Source organism: Lycium barbarum, chromosome 1 (assembly GCF_019175385.1).
Source record: "Lycium barbarum isolate Lr01 chromosome 1, ASM1917538v2, whole genome shotgun sequence".
NCBI classification, from domain to species: domain Eukaryota; kingdom Viridiplantae; phylum Streptophyta; class Magnoliopsida; order Solanales; family Solanaceae; genus Lycium; species Lycium barbarum.
The window spans coordinates 128,243,473-128,254,291 of NC_083337.1; positions in this window are offsets into that span (position 1 = coordinate 128,243,473).

Genomic DNA, 10,819 nt, shown 5'->3' on the forward strand with positions numbered 1-10,819 from the left:
CACATGTTGATTCAGTCAGCCAGTTGATTCGCTCGATCACATATAGTCAAGCACCGGATACCGTGTTACGTTCAGGCCCAGGTTCGGGGCGTGACATTAGTATTTTCTTGTTAATATATGTGCTTGATTTAGTTTAGTTTAATTAATTTAGTATAATTATTAGTTATTTAGATGGCTCAGCTTAAGGGTTGTATGTGTTGATTCAGTTTGATACGCATGTCTATAGGACCTGCTTCGTCTAAGCAGTGTTTAATCATGTGTTTATGAGATTTGTTAGTTCATTAGCATGTGTATCTTGGTGTGAAGAATGTTTAACTGTTTATTTATTAGGTTAGCCCAACTACTAGTAGGTGTTATTCGCTTTGAGTGTTTTAGTTCTGATTAAGGTTGGTTCAGCTAGTTTAAATGTCAGCATACCTATTTGGTTAGTCCAAATAGTTTGGTTTAATGGATGTTTAGCTAAGCATGCTTTAGATTAAGCATTAGCACATTTGTGGCCTAACAATTATTGTTCAACTATATGATTAGCCTAACCATTAATAGGCTTTGACGTGATCTAGTTCATGATTGATAATGTGTCTCCTTAAAATGATTGCAACCATGTTAGACTGAGTTCAGGCTTCTGCTTTAATTATGTGTGTGGTCAAATGGGTTCTAGATTAATGTCTAATAGTGTTCTTCTATGCTTAATTAGGTTCAACTATTGTCTGATAAATTGCTTAACATATGTGTGTCTGTATAACCTAATCATGTATGTGCTGGATTGGTTTGAGGGGTCATTAGCCTGATGAATGCCATGTTTGTCTTGTGTGGTTTGGTATAATTTAGATTAAGGAACGAGTAGTCTGCAATCCTGTTAGACTCACTCTCTTAATATGTGAAATCTCAAATCCTATCCTGATTCATAAAATGCCATGTTAGTTTTGGTTCATAGTCTATGATTTGCATGCTGAATATCAACTCAAAACATCTAAGTATAAAGGTTAGGTATTGATAACTACTTTCCAAAGCATGGTAAACACTAAATCTGATATGAAATGGCTTAAGTTAGGTTATAGAAGGAGTTTGTACCTCATCTGTCCCAATTGAACTGCAAACAACTCATTCAAGCATGTGCATTGCTGTTTAAATATGCCTAGTTGGCTCAAGATCTATTCTATTTAAAATGCTTGCAATATTGATATGCTTTTAGATTGACTAATTGACTTTGATCCATCGTAGTAGTTAAATGTTTGCAACTATACATCATGCCTAAGTCAAGCAATGCTTAGTCCATATATATATGGCATATTGTGTGTATAGATGAGTTTAAAGTGTCTGAGTTGACTTCATATTGACCACCGTGTGGAATGGATAACATGTTTCTCCCATAAACTAGTTCAAACAAGAAGTAATGTGGTCAATCTGTCATAATTTGTCTAGGAGTTCAGTATTCTTTCTTGTACTCTGTACATAATACATGGAATATATATATCATGCCTTTTCCCTCCTCTCTGAAATTGTTGGATGGTAATAGGATATGAATGAATTTGTAACTAAGTAAGTAGGTTCAAAGGTACAAATCTTGTTTCAAATCACTACCTCTGATAATAAAAATGATAGGATAGTCTGCTCGGATATTGTAATGTTGGTCTGCTTGTCAATATGAAAATATTGATTGCGTATGATAGGGAGTCTTGGTTAAACATGGTTCATGATGATATTGACTTGTTTCTTGAGTAGATGTTGCTACTTTAATAGACAAAGGTCTAAAGGTTAAGTGCTTGCCTTGTCATGATAAACTGAGTAACATGGTTCATTTATGGTTAATGAAGTTATTAATGATCACCTAAGTGTAAGGGAACTTACGAGGTTGTCACTTGTCTTGTAATGAAGTAAGGAGTGATTTACCTAGGGGTAGGGAGGGTTTAGGAAAGGCTTTGAGTTTCACTCAACCTAGTATTACTTATCCTAGGTTGCTGGGGTTTCTTCTTATTGAATTGCAACTCATGGTATTCTCTAAGGTCCCAGTAAGTATAAAGGGGGAAACTATGTGTAAACACATGCTAAAATGAAAACCTGGGAAGTTTAAATGTAAGGCTAGTATATGTGTCAGTGCAGTTTGCCCATTTAATGTTTTGTAGTGTACCCTGCCCTAAATATTTCGTAAAGCAACTCGGATCCTTCTATGATCTCTTCAAGTGTGAATATGACAAATGTGTGATTAGCATATAGGATCTCAGACTGCTAACACGTTTTTAATGAGTTTTAAAACTGAAAGTAGAGATGACATTAGTTTGAATTTCTAAAAGACTTTCCTGGTTCAACTAGACCACACTTCTAGCTTAAATTCACAGGTTAAATTGAATGAGAATTTCTTGCCCATTGTCTTTTCCCCTTACTTGTGAAAACTACTGAGTGACTTTGCTCCATAGTGATGATTGCTACACTGTTATTCACCTTTGTTTATACTAGGTTTTGTATGGTTCCTTAGGCTTTGGAAAATGTTTTGCTCTTATGTGATTGTCTTATTTCCGAGTTATTTCAATTGGACCTGTAGCACCCTTCACCCATGCTATGCCATGTATTTTCCTGAACATGAACTCCTATTTGGATAAAGATCTGTGTCTGTTTCCTTTGGGTTTTTGAGAGGCTTTGTTTAAATGATTTATCCCTTGTTGAGTTAAAATGATTTGTTCACTGTGTGCTGAGTCTCTTTGGATGATCATCATGATGTTTTCTTTTTGAGTAGTGAACATGTAGAATAAGCTGGTATATATCTTCTGTATATGTGTGTATACACGTATGTTTAGGGCTACTTCAAGATGAGTGTTGTGTTCTGTTTGCCTATATTGCCTCTCCCCTTCCTTTTTTTGTCCTTTTTGACATTGTTGCGATTAAGTATACACCATATATACATGATATATATACTCCATGTATATTCTAGTGTATATTGGGTTGTATATAGTGTATACCTATAGTATCTGATGTTATTGTCTATAAAATGGGATTGATATGTGTTGAACTTGGTTGATCCTTTAATACCACATCCTTAACCACTGGTTTAGGGTTTTCTCAGCTATCATTTGCACTCCATCTCATATTGGGCCTGTTTTGTTTCCCTTTTCTTTAAGTATATTTGGGTTGTTCCTTTCCCATCTGCTTGTTTTTTTTTTCAATTTTCTTTATATTACTATAGTAGAGACAACTATGCTACACTTGATATATAAGTTTATATGTGTGATCATGTTTGAATGCCTTTCCTTTAAACTTATGTTGAATTGGTTACTAAGTATAGATGCCTTCTACCTCAATTCACCTTTTCCCCTCTCGTTATTGCATGAAACCGGCACAACGTGGGCCACTTGGGCCGAAGCTGCATAATTCTCTGCTTGTTGAGCCAGAGGTCCGACCTTTTTTCCCCCTATCTGGTCCGAGTCAAAGTTTGAAGGCCCAATCATGAGTGAAAATGATTAAGTGGTGGGCTCGATAGGCAAAACCTTCCTCTATCTTCATTTTCTTGCACGTATTGTGAATGATTATAAATGAATACTTGTAAAAAATATTGAAACCCTATTGGTTATGACTTATTTGAATTAGGCAAACGATACGCACATCGTTTAGAATGGATAGGAACCCGGTTACTATTTTCATACTTAGACCCCTGGCCCACCCCCACCCCCTCCCTCCCAAAAGATAAATGATTATATTCTCAAAGATTTGAACAAGTAAATAACTTTACAATTTTCCTTTACAAAAACTGAAACTGAAAACCAGTGGAATATAAATATATATATATATATATATATATATATATTAAGGAAAAAATCAGCTCCTCCTTTTTACAAAACTGGGACGTGATAACAATTTTTCTAACTTCAAAATTTTCAAAATATATATTAAGGAAAAAATCAGCTCCTCCTTTTTACAAAACTGGGACGTGATAACAATTTTTCTAACTTCAAAAATTTCAAAAATAAATTGGACATAAACAGTGAATATTTTTTAGAAAAGATATAACTCTTTTTCAAATTGAATTTGCAAAAGAGGATAATATAAAAATCTGATTCTTAAAGTAAATATCTTTGAAATGGATGTCAAAAAGTTTCCAACGACTTAAAGAATTTTCAAACCCTTTGGGCCAAGCCCACTTTAAGTTGAAACAAACAAGAAGAACTATACTTGGGCCTTAATTTGAGGGAAAGGTTAAAAAAATGGGATATGGTTGACCTCCAACTAAATAAAAATGGAAAAAGCATTTGTTCATTTTGAAAGACTTATATAAACCTCGTGGCATTTTACAAAGGGATGTACTTAAAAACTTTTTTTCCACGAAAACATATAAGGATAAAAAGACATAACATTTGGACCAAATTTAAGTTGAACTCTACTTAAGAGAAATCTTGAGTGTGTTTTTGATCCGGAAATGAAATGACCATTTTAAAACCCTTATACGCACTTTCCAAAAAGAACTCAACTTATTTTCAAATAAAGGGACTTTTCGTCAAATTATTTCAAACTGATATGTCATGACATAATATACAAGATTTTAAACTATTTTAAGCAAATAATTACAAATCACACATTGAAGCTCCAAGGTCAATCGTATTCTACGGATCCTTAATATTGGGATGTCTTAACGCCTTCCTCGGGGAATCACCGGAACCCTTACCTCGAACTCTGGTTTTAAAGAATTTTTCTCTTGTTTGAATAAACCTTTTTTACATTGTTTTCCTAATTTCCCTTAATAAATTAGGTGACGACTCTAAAAAACATAAAATCCAATAGAGGCCACAAATTCGAAGTAGCTTTTATGCCTCGCATAAAAGTGAACCGTAACAGATAGCGACTCTGCTGAGGAATTTTAATTAGGTTCTAACCATAAGGGTTTCAATATAATGTAATTTATTGTGATATTTTCTTATTTGTTTACTTTCTTGTATATAACTCTCATGACATGCATATCATAAATTCCGCCAACACTGGGAAAAAATTGCATGATTTCAAAAGGTGACACGTGGGCTCGCGGCCGATCCTCCACTAAAAAATCGAAATTATTTCCTTGGAACATATTGAAGGCAGAGTTGATTCGCGGTCGTCCAACAACCGACAACGGTTCACCTCAGTAGTCTGCTCGAGTCCCAAAGTCAGTTGAAAATCCCACTTTAGTATTGCCTATGATAGAGCAAAGTCAAATCTCAATATGTACCTAGACGGGCTTGGATATTTGAGACATATCTAAGCCCATTAAGGGACTATCTTGTGTCAAGACGCTCTATGACCCGAAGACACCGCATCCCATTATGTGCTAATTGGAAACATGATTTGTGCATATATGTTGAACCATTGTCCTTTGAGAGGGAGAAAATTAATCGTGTTTTGTTTTGTAGTTGCCGACTAATCTAAAGTTTGACATGGTTCTCGAGGCACCCGTTATGCTGAGAATTCGATGGGGCTGGTTAGATGATGCACAACAAAGGGAAGTCACAAACTGCTTAGGACACCTACCCTCATTAATAACTATGAAGGGTTGTAGGGAGCTAATCGAAGTGCTTACGGGATACTGGATTGTGATAGGATGGTGTTTAGGTTTAGAGATGTAGAGATGACCCCGACTTTGGAGGAAATCCGAGATTGTATAGATAGCAATGGAACCTGCTTAAGGAGGAGGAAGAAACCCGTCCATTACCTTTTAATCCCACATAAGCCTAACCCTTCTGAAATCCTGAAACGACTATCCTTAGCCCATGCCAATTGAATCTTCGGTCCAACCATAGCCTTTAGGGATTTATTACAACTGATTCAGAACCAAAAGGGGATTCTTCGACTACTCCACGGAATTTCAAACCTTTGTTGATTAGGAAGCTACTCTGTAACGACCTGTTAGGTCATTTTAGCACCTTTGACCATTTTACCCTTTTTGACCTTCCCTATAGCTTTGTCAGTGTGTATTTGACTTGTGGGGAAGGGTGGCGCAATTTTTTGAGGCAAACGTATGTATTTTGAGTGAGAAATGAGAGTTTTTGCATTTCATAAGTGCTGGGTTGACTTTAGGCATCATCGGGGGTAATTGTGTCATTTTGGGAATTCTGTCAACTCCATTGGCTCTGAAACGTTGAATATAGGCTGGTTGCATATTTGGTTCAATTCCCGAGGATCTTGTGGGCATTTTGGTCATTTGGTTGGAAAGTTGGTTCTTGGCCATTCAGGAGACCTCTTTTAGGAATTTCGAGTATGCGAGTGAGTTTGTAGCGTATTTTTATATGTGTCTGCATATTTGATTTGTATCAGGGAGGTTCCGGGAGTGTCTCGGGATTTCGGGGTGTGAAAGTCAAAAACCAGATTCTTGCTGGTTTTGGTGTACTCTCCCCTGCGAGCCTCTGTCTGCCCCTGCGGTTTCGCTTCTGTGGAAAAAGGCCCGCAGGTGCGAGATTTGGGAAATGATGTTGGGTCTCGCTACTACGAAGATACGTTCACAGAAGCGGAGCCGCCCCTGTGTGGATTGGTCTGCAGGTGCTCACCTCCGAGATCTTTTAGTGACTTCGTCCCTACGGTGAATTATCTGTAGGAACGGACTCGCGGGTGCGAGGAAAGTTGCGTAGGTGCGCTATTCGCTGAATATGTTTAGATAATTATTCCCCATTTAGTTGTTAGACTTCTCATTCACATATTTGGCATTTGGGAGCTCGTCTAAAGAGTATCTTGGGAGAATTTTGCTAAACAAATCAATTTGATTGGATCGTTTGGAAGCTTTACAGAAAGGCAAGGCTCTGCTGTGATTTGGCTGGACTTCTTACCATGCATGTTAAGACTGTAAACTCTAACTTAAGCGTTGTGGTTGATAAATTAAACTAAATAAGAGGATTTTAATAGGGATAATAAGAGGGTCCCGATACTCGTGAGGTGATGACCACTTGTATTGGGTACCCGTGACATATTATGAGAACTTGTGAAATTTAAATTATATAGTTGGTCAGAATGTCATGTTTTGGGCACTGGCTGGTAGATAGTATGATCCTATGGATTTGCGAGTGGGGTATGAAGCCTGTATTTTTTGTCTCTTTGATTGTGTGTCTGTCTTGTTTGTTATGTGTGGTACTTATCACTCCTAAATGCTCGTTGAAAAGTGGAAAAGAAGGTAAGATAAGGACTTTATTACGTAATAGGCTAAAGATAGGCCTTTACAGCTTATAATGAATAAAGATGAGATCTTTTACTGTATTTATTGGCTTCTTGTTATTGTGCATGTCATAATCATGCTTCATTTGGTATCTCATGCATTATATATTTTGACGACATATATGTGGGTCCGAGGGGAAATGTTTCCGAACGGAGGGATGATTATATCTTGAGACAAAACTTTATTGTGTATAAGAAGCTAAAGGTGGAACCTTTGTGATTATGAGAACTTGAAAAAGAGAATCTTATGTGTATTCCTGCTTCTTACTGTGATGCATGCCATATCCATGCTTATCATATATCTCATGCATACTTATCATGACTAAAGGTAAGGTCATTTACTGTATGCATTGATTTCTTGTTGCTATGCATGTCACATTCATATTTATCATGGTATCTCATATGCATTGATAGCACTAATGAAAGGTCTGAAGGGAAATAATTCCGGACGAAGTGATTATGATTATGAGCCAATGTGCTAGTTGACAGGTATATGAGCCTAAGGGGCTGAGACATGATTTATACGAGCCTAAGGGACTGAGATATGATATATGGAGACCGAGATCCGAGAATTTTCTGGAGCGGTGGTATATGGACCTCGCGAGTTCCTCATGGGTCATGATTCGTTGACATTCGAACGTGCGTATACCGGTTGATGGAAAGGCCTTCCATTGCATGACATTACATGCATTTGCACTTTATATCATATCATTCATCCTATCTCATTTGTTGTTATAGTGGTTTGAACAAGGTGATTGTCTATTATGCCTTGATTGTGGTTTGGATCGCCTTTTTCGGCTTTGGATGATTGACGGATTAAGGACTTGGATGCTTATTTGACGTCTTGATAAACCAAGGACTTAGTTGTTTATTCGGTTACCTCATGTACTTATGGATTAGGAGCTTCACATAGGCTTAAACTGAGATTATTACAGCTTGATATATTATTATTATTGTGAACTAATGGTGGATAAGTGTGGAAGTAGTAATCATAGGCCAGCCCTCATCTCCGTTTTTGTTAGGATAGGTCGACGATGCTGCTGAGTACACGTTGTTCCCCGTACTCACGCTACACTTGCTGCATTCTTTTCATGTGCAAATTCTATTCCCTGTACGAGTGAATCTCGAGACACTGCTGACCGTTGTGATGATCATCTGGACGATTTGGGGTGAGCCATCAGTTGATCCATGGCACCGAATTTCTTCAGTTATCTTTATTGTTGTCTTTTAAATTCAGACAACTTGTGTACTTTCCGGATGTATGCCTAGATTTGTACTTCATTTAGTCGTTCTTGTACTAGTGACACCAGATCTAGGGATGGTTGTACCTCAATTATCGTGCTTTATGAAAATAAGGATAACTAGCATTTGAATTAACTTGAATGATTTCTTTTCCCTCTTTAATTCCTTTATTAAATTGTTCTAGCAGGTTGTGGATGGTTTACTAACTTGGTAGGAGTTAGTGCCTTCACGAATTGTGAAATTGGGTCGTGACATACTCGACCCTTAGCCTTTGTCATATGCCTATTGGGACTCATGGTCTTTCCCAAAGATTGACACCAAGCCATAGACGCCCCAGTCATCTCTGTCACCCATGCTATCTTTCATGGCATAACCACAAATGAAGAAACCAAATACTTTGACTTGGTCCCCGTGATCCTTGCTAACATTTACCGAGCCTTAGGCCAATGTCGAAACCATGATAGATACTTCCAAGGGTACAACCTACTGTTACATGTTTATTATGTCAAAAGAAGCTGGAAACCAGAGATCATATATTCCTCTAATATGAGTTTACTAAGCAAATGTAGACAAATATCTCCAGATGGATGCAACAGCGAAGTCACAACAGCAAGAACTGGGAGGAACATCTCCAATGGGTGATCACAAGTGCAAAAGAAGAACTCAACAGGTTCAAGTTTTCGAAATGGTATATGTAGAAACAGTGTATGTAGTGTGGATAGAGAGGAACCAAAGGGTGTTTGAGCAGAAGACAATGGAAGGGGATCTGATTGCAAGGAATATAGCTTACACATGTAATGTTAGAGGTTCCTTTGGGATTAGAAGCTTAGTTCAGTCATGGTTGATGTAAAAATTTGTAATTAGACACACTTAGTTAGGGTCTAGTGGTAGCTATTCGTAGCAGAGGTAGATTGTTTTTCCTTTTTTAAGACTGAGCTAGCAATGGTTGTTAGCTGTTTTATAATTTTTATTCAGGTGATTAATACAAAAGTTAGTTTCCTAAAAAAAATAGTGTCGGATTTTAGACGTCTATATATCGTTGGAATCATCTCATTGAGCTTTCCGAAACATATGTCTTGTCGAGTTTAAGCCTGTAAAAATATGAAAGTGGTCTACCCTAATGTTTTTTACTGTCCAGAACCCATTTTTGAATAGATTGGAGCGATTCGGAGACCCAATGTTGTTGAACTTGATTTCAAGAGAACCGTTAGAGCTTGGATTTGAGGTAAGTGAGACTTTAATCTTTGAGTGCTTACTTTTCAACCCCATTTTAAAATTTTAAAGATATGTTTTTATCTGTCCCGGTCCATGTGTTGGGACGAGCGTGTGCTTGGCGGAACCGGTGGTCATTGAGGCCAGCTGCATATATTTTATTTTTTAAATACTATATACTCTCTTTATAACAAAAATTATGATGTTATACGGCTATGAGCCACGAGGATCGGACATTGTGTATGTCTCCCAGAGCATTGTGTATGCTTCTTGACTTTATTGGGACATGTGTATGTTTCCCCAATCATTGAGTATGCTTCTTGACTTTATTGAGATATTGTGTATGTTACCCCAAGCATTGTGTATGTTTTCCCTGAGCATTGTGTATGCTTCTCGATATATGGCACATTGTGTATGCTGTTGTGGACTCATGGTGTTGATTAATTTCTTTAACTGTTGTTTATGACAAGTTTTTGGTGTAGGTTGTCTTGAGATATATACTACTCTTGATAAATGATTGTTTGAACCTTGGTGGATATTATATTATGATATAATTCTTGTGCATATTATTTATATGCTCGTTGTGTGTTTATATTTTCTAACACTTGTTTCAAAGGTATTTAAAGTAGCAGGTCGAGAATCTTACTAGGTTATATTTACGTATAACTCACTCCTTAACTGCATGTCCATGCAAATACCATTTGTGATGACGAAGCAAGAAGCTGACGAGTTCGCCGGAGTTGATTCAATTGTTAAGGTGAGCTGTCGCATTGTTCATGGAGGCTGCCAAAAGAGTTTTTATTATTTATTTATTTATTTATTGATGTCTTTACTTTCCGAATTTACACTTCCGAGTCTTTTGAAATTCTCTTAGATGCTCCATGGTCTAGTGTGGGATTTGGGCAAGAGTTTTATATAAATATATTGAGATACTAACTACTGGTAATTACTTTTTTTCATATTTTTTGGATAATTTTTTAAAATTATTAAATGCTACGAATTTAATGTTTAAGATATGAAAATTTGGTTTGCCTAGCCGGTGGTGTGTGCTAGGTGCCAATCACGTCTAGGGGTTATTTTGGGATGTGAAAGAATAGATTTCTATGGACGCTGTAGTAGGATTGACACGGATTTTCGATGATATTTGGATTATTATGGATACACTAACCAACTGCACACATTTCATACCGGTTCAGACTACGTACAA